The sequence below is a fragment of the Notamacropus eugenii genome, chromosome 6 (genome assembly GCF_028372415.1).
Source record: "Notamacropus eugenii isolate mMacEug1 chromosome 6, mMacEug1.pri_v2, whole genome shotgun sequence".
Lineage (NCBI taxonomy): Eukaryota > Metazoa > Chordata > Mammalia > Diprotodontia > Macropodidae > Notamacropus > Notamacropus eugenii.
In genome coordinates, this window is record NC_092877.1 from 346,689,478 (window position 1) to 346,699,161 (window position 9,684).

Genomic DNA, 9,684 nt, shown 5'->3' on the forward strand with positions numbered 1-9,684 from the left:
CAATTGGCAAAAGAGGTTCAAAAAGGAGAAGAATGCTTTCAAAAGCAGAATTAGCCAAATGGAAAAGGAGATTCAAAATCTCACTGGAGAAAATAGTTCTTTCAAAATTAGAATGGAACAGATGGAGGCTAATGACTTTGTGAGAAACCAAGAAATCACAAAACAAAACCAAAAGAATGAAAAAATGGAAGATAATGTGAAATATCTCATTGGAAAAACAACTGACCTGGAAAATAGATCCAGAAGAGACAATTTAAAAATTATGGGACTACCTGAAAGCCATGGTCAAAAAAAGAGTCTAGATATCATCTTTCATGAAACTATCAAGGAAAACTGCCCTGAAATTCTAGAACCAGGGGTCAAAATCAATATTGAAAGAATCTACCTCCTGAAAGGGATCCAAAAAGAGAAACTCCTAGGAACATTGTGGTCAAATTCCAGACTTCCCAGGTCAAGGAGAAAATATTGCAAGCAGCTAGAAAGAAACAATTCAAATATTGTGGAAATATAATCAGGATAACACAAGATCTAGCAGTTTCTACATTAAGGGATCAAAGGGCATGGAATATGATATTCCAGAAGTCAAAAGAACTAGCACTAAAACCAAGACTCACCTACCCAGCAAAACTGAGTATAATGCTTCAGGGGGAAAAAATGGTCTTTTAATGAAATAGAGGACTTTCAAGCATTCTTGATGAAAAGACCAGAGCTGAAAAGAAAATTTGACTTTCAAACACAAGAATCGAGAGAAGCATGAAAAGGTTTCAGACATCTGCCAGAGCCTCTATGACTTCCTGACCTCCACTGACTCAATGATTGTCAAGAAAAAAGTTTTGAAGTCCATCACCATGCTGGCTAGATATCATATGCCGGAATTAGTGAACTGCTATCTGGAGAATTCTCTCCCAATGGACCAGTACAATGGGGCATCTCAGGGATCCCAGCCCCCCCAAAGCTCACCGAGTCTGTGGAGTTAGCTAAGTTTGCATGGTAGTAGTATTCAGAAATCTGTAATAGGATCCCATCAAGGATGCCTGGCTATCCAGCAGGATACTTGTATGACCTGGCAAGGCACTTATCCCTCTCTTGTCCCTCAGCTTACCCATCTGCAAAATGGGGGCAATAATCCTTGTGCCACCTCCCCCTTGGTTTTTATTGCTTGGAAAGTGCCTTGAAAACCTCAAAAACTCTAGAAAGAAGAGATTTTTAGTGAATTAATTATTAATGAATCAATTTTAATTTAATAATTAAATTTCATTAATTATTAATGAATGGAAAGGCAGTTGTAAGGTACCATTTTCTTTAGTGCTCCCAGCCCCCACTTTCCCAATTCTACAATGTTCTCTCCCACCCCACTTTCCAGAGTCCTCTGCTAGAAGCTAAGGGCAATTAACAGAGAATTATAATGCACAGTCCCTACTCTCAAGGATCTTTCAGTCTAGTGAGGAAGATAAGACGGAATAAAAAAGACAGGATTAAAGCAGGAGAGTCTAAGGTCACATAACATGGGGCCGTTTCAATTGCACTATGAGAATAATATTATTTTAAGTGTCATAATATTAATAATCACTTCCAGTCTCTTGGAGCATAGTTTTTAGTTGCTCTGTGAAGTAAGGAGTATAGGCATAACTGCCCCCACTTGAAAGCTATGGAAAACTGATACTCTAGATCTAGGGCTCATCTGTCTAGATATGGAAGGAATCTTCAAGTTCAGTGAGGCCATCACCCTTATTTACAGATGAGGAAGCCTGATCCCAAAGAGGATGAATGACTTGCTACCCAAAGTCACTTTGCCAGTGTTAGACCCAGGATCTAAAGCCAGGTAGCTTGTACAGACCAGATCATGACAGGACAAGAATTAAAGGGAGAAGGGGAAGAGAAGGGACTCAGTGGTCAGGGAAAGTTGACTGGAGGAAGTAGCTCTTGATTTGGATCTGGAATTATGGGGAAGGATCTGTCTAGGTCCAAAGGATGACCTCATTTGAACTGTATATGTTCAAGGGATAATAAGGACACAAGGTCTAGCTGGAACCGTGGGTTGGAGATGGGAAGTAGCAGCCACTAAAACTGGAAGAGTAGGGAGTGACCAGTTCTGGAAAACATGGAATGCCAAGCTAAAACGTTCAGACATTACCCTGTAAGAAAGGGTTCTCCAAACCCTTATTGGGGAAGGGTAATAAGAAACACATTTATGACTAAAAAAAAATAAAAAGAAATAAAGGGCAGTTTTATTTTCAAAGCAGCAAGGCATGGTAGAAATCAATTCAGTTCAATTAAACATTAATCTTGGAAACAACTTTGGGAGCAAACAACATAGTAATACCACTGAAAATAAACAGCATGGATACAATGTTGGAAATACCCCTGGAAATAGATAATGGGGGGAGGGAATGTTGGAAATTCCATTGAAAATAAATAATATGGAAACAATATTGGAGACAAACATTAATTGATAGAAAAAGTGTTAGATTTGGAATCAAAGATTGTGAGTGTAAATTCAGTTACTTTCTGCCTGTATGACCTTGGGAAAGTCAATCTGATTCTCTAGGCCTAAGTTTTATCAACTGTAACACGAAGGAGTTGGACTAAATTATCTCCAAAATCCCGTGATCTATCCTAAACACAAATATGGTGCCCATGGGAGTTATTTCTATGTCCATGGGTAAGTAGATTTCCTCCCTACCCTTTTGTCCTTTTAAGACATTCTTTGAGGTTAAAACTTGAATTATAATATTCTGTTCACAGAAGAAGGTGATCAATTAATGAAGCATTTAAAGTATAGCACCAAACATCCCATATTAAAAAAAAAAAACCTGCAGATTTAAGGCATCTTTAGGTCATCACCCACATAAGAACCCTAGCTCATGAGCCCCTACAGGTGTGTTTCCTTTTACAAGCTTAAAAAGAAATATTAGTTCAAGGCAAAAGACATTTAATCAAATAACATAGTGAATAAATGACAAGAGATATCTCCTAAACACAAATAGGGTACACTCCCATCAGTTGCCATACCACCAGCTTTAGAAGAGTAATTCACATAGAGTTCATATTGACCAGAAGATATGTGTAGAAAGCTCATACGGAAAGAACATGTAAGGTCAGGGAATATATGTGTTCAGGAGAAATGATTCCTCTGCTCTGGCAGAGTCGGTGGTCTCCATCAGTGTTTTCAGCATGTTTCTCTCAGCTGGGAATCTTTATTTTCTCTGGGGCATCTCTGCAGAGCTGCTGCTACTCTCTGCCAGTCACAGCAATTGGTAGAAATTCTTCCTTATCTGCTCCAGCCCTCAACTGCCACCAGATATTCTTCAGTTGTTCTATTTCTTCTTCCTCTTAGGGGAAAGGATTTGATAGCTCTTTAGTCTGGTAGCCCTAGGCGCTATCTTCAGTTGTATTTGGGTTGAGTATTTTTTGTTTTGGGGGGTCTTTTTGTTAATGAAATTCCCAAATCAACCACACGTAGCCATCTGCCACTCAGGTTCCTTTGTCTTATCTATGTTATGGTTCAAAATTCCTTTTAATTCCTATAATATCCTCAGGTAACTACCTTGGGTCCTTTCAAATCATCCTATTCTTACATGGATACTACTCTTACATACATCCTACAACTATAATGGAGATGGGCAGAAATGGTGTGAGATTCTTTCCCCATCCTCATCCCCAATGGCTTTAGTCAACATGTAAAATAACTCAGTAGGTGTAATAATAAGCACCCTGACATATGCCAGAGAGCCTGCTATCACAGGTTCTTAGATCTGCATTCATAAAAGGAAAGGCAGCTTTTGAGGAGTTAACAATCACTTTAATCAAGCACATGTATCATTCCTTTAACTAAGCACATATATCATTCACCTAGTTCAGGAGGGTCAGCACCCTGGACTTCAAAGAAAATACATCCAACTGTCTGATGATAGTTGCCAGGGAGGGAAACACCAACATCTGGGTTTTCAAAGCCAGGGGGCTCCTTAGTGGCTTCCCAGAGTCCTCACCTGACCAAACAAACACTTCCAGTAAATCCCAAAGTAAAACCACATCTCAGAGTCCTTATACCTTTTTAGAACCAGAGGGAGTATCGCTCTGACCCAGTGCCTCAAATGAAAAAGCAAAAGGTACTTGGGTCTCTCCTACAAAACAACTCCCCTAATCAAGCTTTCCACAATGGGCAGGCCTATCAATGGGTGGGAAAGATCCTCCTTAATCACATTATTCAATCAGAGGCACTTTTAGTAAAACAAAAGCAGCAAAAGATCCTAGTTTGATTGCCATCACTGTAGGAAGACATGAACCCATGAAATGGAGCTGGTGGAAATAGATATACTCCCTACAAAAGGAAATTCCACCTCCTAAATGACAAAATAAGCAGCCAGAGACATTTCTTAAAAACAAAGTGCTGCGTGAAGATCTCTTACTCTCCAACATGTACTCTTTGATCCAATGACAAAAGTCTCCTGGCTGTTCCACAAACAAGATACTCCTTCTCTGGCTTCAGGTATTTTCTTTGACTGTCCCCCATGCCTGGAATATTTTCCATTCTTTCCAAATACTGACCTCCCTGTTTTCCTTTAAGTCCTGACAAAAATTCCATTTTCTATGAGAAGTCTTCTCTAACACCTCTTAATTCCAGTACTTTCTCTTTTATATTATTTTCTTCTTTATTATTTCTTAATTATTATCTATTTATCTTTGTATGTATTTGTTTGCATGTTGTCTCTCCATCATTAGAGTATAAGCTCCTTGAGGACAAGGACTGGTTTTGGGGGTTTTTTTGTATCCTCAGTACATAGCACTTAAAGGAATTTTGGACCGTAACATTGATAAGTGCTCAACCGAAGAAGCCTGGTACACAGTAAGCATTGAAATGTTCACCAAATTAAATTGTTTATTGAATTCGGTCTCTGATTCCTTTCTAATTGGATATGTTTTAAGAAACCAGTGATTTCATCAGTGTGGGCACTCCCTCAGAAGCATAAATACAAATCCATAACTTCTCTTCCTATGGAGCTCTTGTCTATGTCTTCCCGTAAATTCTCCACAATGTTTCATGTGGGCTTCATCAGCCATCCCTCAGTCTGAGCACATGACCAATCCACCCACCTGTTTTGATCTAGAGGCTCTTTAATGATATTTTTCCCAATGTTTCTTTTATATAATTCATTGTTGATAAACAATGGTTGCTAATGCAGTCTAGGAGGAGGCAGAGTCAAGATGACATAGAAAAGGCAGTGACTCACCTGAGCACTCCCCCAAACCCCTCCAAATACCTTTAAATAATGCCATAAAACAATTCCTAAAGCAGCAGAAGCCACAAAAAGACGAGGTAAGGTTGGCAAGAAAGATCTGTCACACACCGTGAGAGTGGAGCACAGTCCAGTGCAGGCTGTACTGGCACAGTCCTAGCTCCAGCAAATAAGGAGCTGGCCTTGGGAGCCACTGAATTAGCAGTGGCAGTGGCTGCTTCCAGAGTTCTAAGACCACAGATGGTAAGGGACTGAACTGATCAGAAAGAGATTACAAAGGTCACTTTGCTGGCACTGGGGGCAGGACTCTGTTGCTTTGCCTATATTCAGATCTGGATGCCAGTCCTGGGGGGCAGCCCCAGAGTGACGAGGAACACCAGCACACCACAGTGCTACACTGCAGTGGCAGTGGAGCAGGGACACTCATCACAGTTCCAGGGAAGAAAAGAGTGATTGATGTCACTCACAGCCAGGAGAGTAGTAAACACCCCCCTCCTTTAGATCATACCACCTTGAAAGAACCAAAAATGTATAGATCCCTAGAAGTATTTTTGAAAACAGATGCACAAAACCCCTGAAGTTTGGGACAGTGTGTTCTCTACCCTGGAAGCAGAGACATACTCCAACATCCAAAGTCTCCAAGAAAAGTATGAATTGGTTTCAATCCTTGGAAGAGCTCAAAAAGGATTTTGAAAATTAAGAGAAATAGAAGAAAAATTGGGAAGAGAAATGAAGTGATGCAAGAAAATCAAGAAAAAAGAGTCACCAGTTTGGTAAAGGTAGTACAAAAAAATACTAATAAAAAAAGAGAATAGGTTAAGTTATAAAAGAGGCACAAAAATCCAATGAGGAGAAGAAAAACAGAATTGGCCAAATTCTTAAAAATTAGATTTGAACAATTAGATGCTAATATCATGAGAAATCAAAAAACAATAAAAAAAAAAAAACCAAAAGAATGAAAAAACAGAAGACAATGTGAAATATCTCATTGAGAAAACTACTGACATGGAAAATAAATGCAGGGCAGATTGGGGGAGGTAGTAATCAGAGCAAAACACTTCTGAAAAAGGACAGGGGGAAAGGAGAGAGAGAATAAAATAAACAGGGAGGGTGGGAAAGAGATAAAGGTAAATATATTTAGTAATTGTAACTGTGAAAGAAATTTTGAAGCAAGTTTCTCTGATGAAGGCCTCATTTTTCAACTACATAGAGAACTCAGTCAGATTTATAAAAATAGGAGCCTTTCCTAAATTGATAAATGGCCAAGATATATTAACGGTTTGCAGATGAAGTAATGAAAGCTACCTACAACCATATGAGAAGGTGCTCTAAATCAGTATTGATTTAGAGAATTGCAAATTGAAACAATTCTGAGGTATTACCTCATATGTATTTGATTGACTAATAAGACAAAAAAGGAAAATTAAAAATCCTGGAGGGGATGTAGGGAAAATGAGACATTAAAGTATTGTTGGTGGACTTGTGAACTGACTCAACCATTCTGTAGAGCAATTTGGAACTATGTCCAAAGGGTTATAAAACCATGCATACCCTTTGACAAAGCAGGGCCGTTACTAGGTCTGTATCCAAAAAGAGCCTTTAAAAAAAGGGAAAAAGAACTTATATGTGCGGAAGAACCTATATGTGCAGAAATATTTATAGTAGCTCTTTTCTGGTGGCAGGGAGTTGGAAATTGGGAGGTTGTCCATCCATTGGGGAATGGCTGAACAAATTTTATGCAGTGTGGTTGTGATGGAATATTATTGTATTTTAAGAAATAAGGAGCAGGATTCTCTCAGAAAAACTTGGAAAGACTTACATGAGCTGATGCAAAGTGAAATACTAAGGCAGTTAGAAGTATATATAGGCAGAAGGCATAGCAATATCGTAAGATATTGTGAATGACTTAGCTCTTCTCAGCAATACGATGATCCAAGACAACTCTGAAGGACTTGTAATGAAAAATGCTATACATCGCCAGAGAAAAAACTGATGGCAACTGAATACAGATTGGGGCAGACTTTTTAAAATTTTCTTTATTTTTCTTGAAGGGATTTTTTGGTCTATTTCCTTCTACATCATAACTAGTATAGAAATATGTTTTGCATGACTACTCATGTATAGCTTATATCAAATTGCTTGCCTTCTAAATGAGGCAAGAGGGAGGGAAGGGAAGGGAGGGAAGAAAGAAGAGAATTTGAAACTCAAAGTTTTAAAAACAGATATTAAAAATTATTTTTACATGTAATTGGGAGAAAATAAAATACTAATTTTTTTAAAAAGAAGAATGTAAAATGTTAAAAAGCAATGCAACCTATTGTTTAGAGGAAAGGACTGAGGGTGGGACCTATGATTCCGTTGACATAGGAAGCCCCCTTTAAGAAAGTAGATTGTGGCCTTCCCTCCAAATCATACTTTAGGAAAGTTGCTCAGACCACTGAGAGATTCAACAATTTGCCTAAGGCTATACAGCCAGAATGCAGCACAGATGGACAGTGAATCCAGGTCTCTACCACCCTGCTTCTCATTATCATGGATGGCATAAGTTAACTTAGGAATTTTATAATGTACATGGTCTATCAGTTCCTTATGCTATACTTTGTTATAGAATGGGATGCTTTCAATATTATGTACTCAAGAAAAACCTTAGTATGTTGCCTGTCCCCAAGTAAGATATAAGGAAAGGGAAAAGGGGGAAATGGAACAATTATTTATTAAGCACCTACTGTTTGCCAAGTACTGTACTAAGCAATTTACAAATATTATCTCCTTGGATATGAAATGGGGGTTACTTTCTCACTTTTTGACCATAAGAAAACTTTGTCACTTCACTCAACCTTAAGAAACTTCTGGTAAAATTCAATGCATGCTCTCTGTTACTCAGTGATAGACCCTAGACTTGTCTGATGCAGCTTTAATTCTTTCAACACTCCCTTATCAGATGGAAATAGAACTTCAGCAAATAAGGAGACATTCAGCATGAGCCCACTGGAATGACCATTTGCTAAGAGGGTCTTTCCAACACGTAGGAATATTCCTGGCAACAAATAATATGGACATACTTTACAACCTTGAGACATTTCCATTTGCTGTGATTTTTTCATCCTTTCTTAGATAACATGCTAAGGACATCTGGTAAAATGTAATTCCTCATCTTCTTATTTGCCAGTGGAACTTTCGATGGCCCTAATAACCACAGAAGAGAAGCTTGGGAAAGTGACCAGTGGTAGTAAAGCATCCATTTTCATCTATGTTCTGTTATTCTTAAAAGTTCATCCTGTAAAACTTGTCTAAGTGCATATTATGATCTCCACCTTCCTTCCTAAATCCCAGGGTAATTGCTGAGATTTTTCTCCCCTTTGCACATGCCTGGTGGAGTTAGACTACCTTGGGGCAATGGAGAAATATTACTGGAGTCATAATAGCCCCATCAGAGCCCCCCCAAAAAAAATCCCATCCTAACTACAAACAGATCCATCAAACAAAGCAGTAAGATTCAATTTGTTGTGGGTCACTTTAGTCATGTCTAACTCTCTGTGACTCCATTTGGGGTTTTCTTGGCCAAGATACTGGAGTGGTTTGCCATTTCCTTCTCCAGCTCATTTTACAGATGAGGAAACTGAGGCAAACAGTTAAGTGACTAACAAAGCATATTGAGTAGCTGGGTTGAGTAGGAGGTTACAATAATACCATTCTCATTTACATGACAGCCTAAAGAAATAGGCAATGTTTTCAGTTGTTTTAAAATCAAATAAAAATGGAAAGTAGTGGTAGTATCATTATTATCATTGGCATTACTTTTGGTATTATTGTGTTATTGTTAGGAAAGCATCTTAATTTTTTAAAAGTGCAATATTAACAAGATAGAAGACCCATCATTCTAAGCCAGCTATTGAAAAATCTACATTTCCATACCATAGAAGAAAGACATTGGATAAGCATTCACTGAAAACAGGATAAACATAAGTAGTTTTGAAATAAGCAGATATTACTTTCCCAAGCAATGGTAAAGGTTGATAACAGGTACAGGCCACTGGATTTACTGAATATAACTAAAACTGATGCCTCATAATGGAGTCCAAGACATGACTAAGAACCAAGAGGATACTCAAAATGTTCTCCATGGCTACTATCTGTATAAACTCAGCTAATATGTCAACAAAGAAGTGCTGAACATAGAAGGTAAGTCATGTGGATTTGTTCATGGAAAAGGAGAATTTATGTGTCAGGGACCAGGTTACTGCCACCAGAATTTACAGAGAAATTATGATTTAGTAGCCCAGACCTAGTAAGGAGTGTAGATAATTCAAGGAAATAGTGAAAACTGTGCAACCCATCATTGCAGGCTATAAAATTTTAGTGCCTGCTGAATACCTAACAAGACATGACTTGATAACCAAAATGGACACATCAGTGACTCCATATCTTTCATGAATAGACAAGCAAC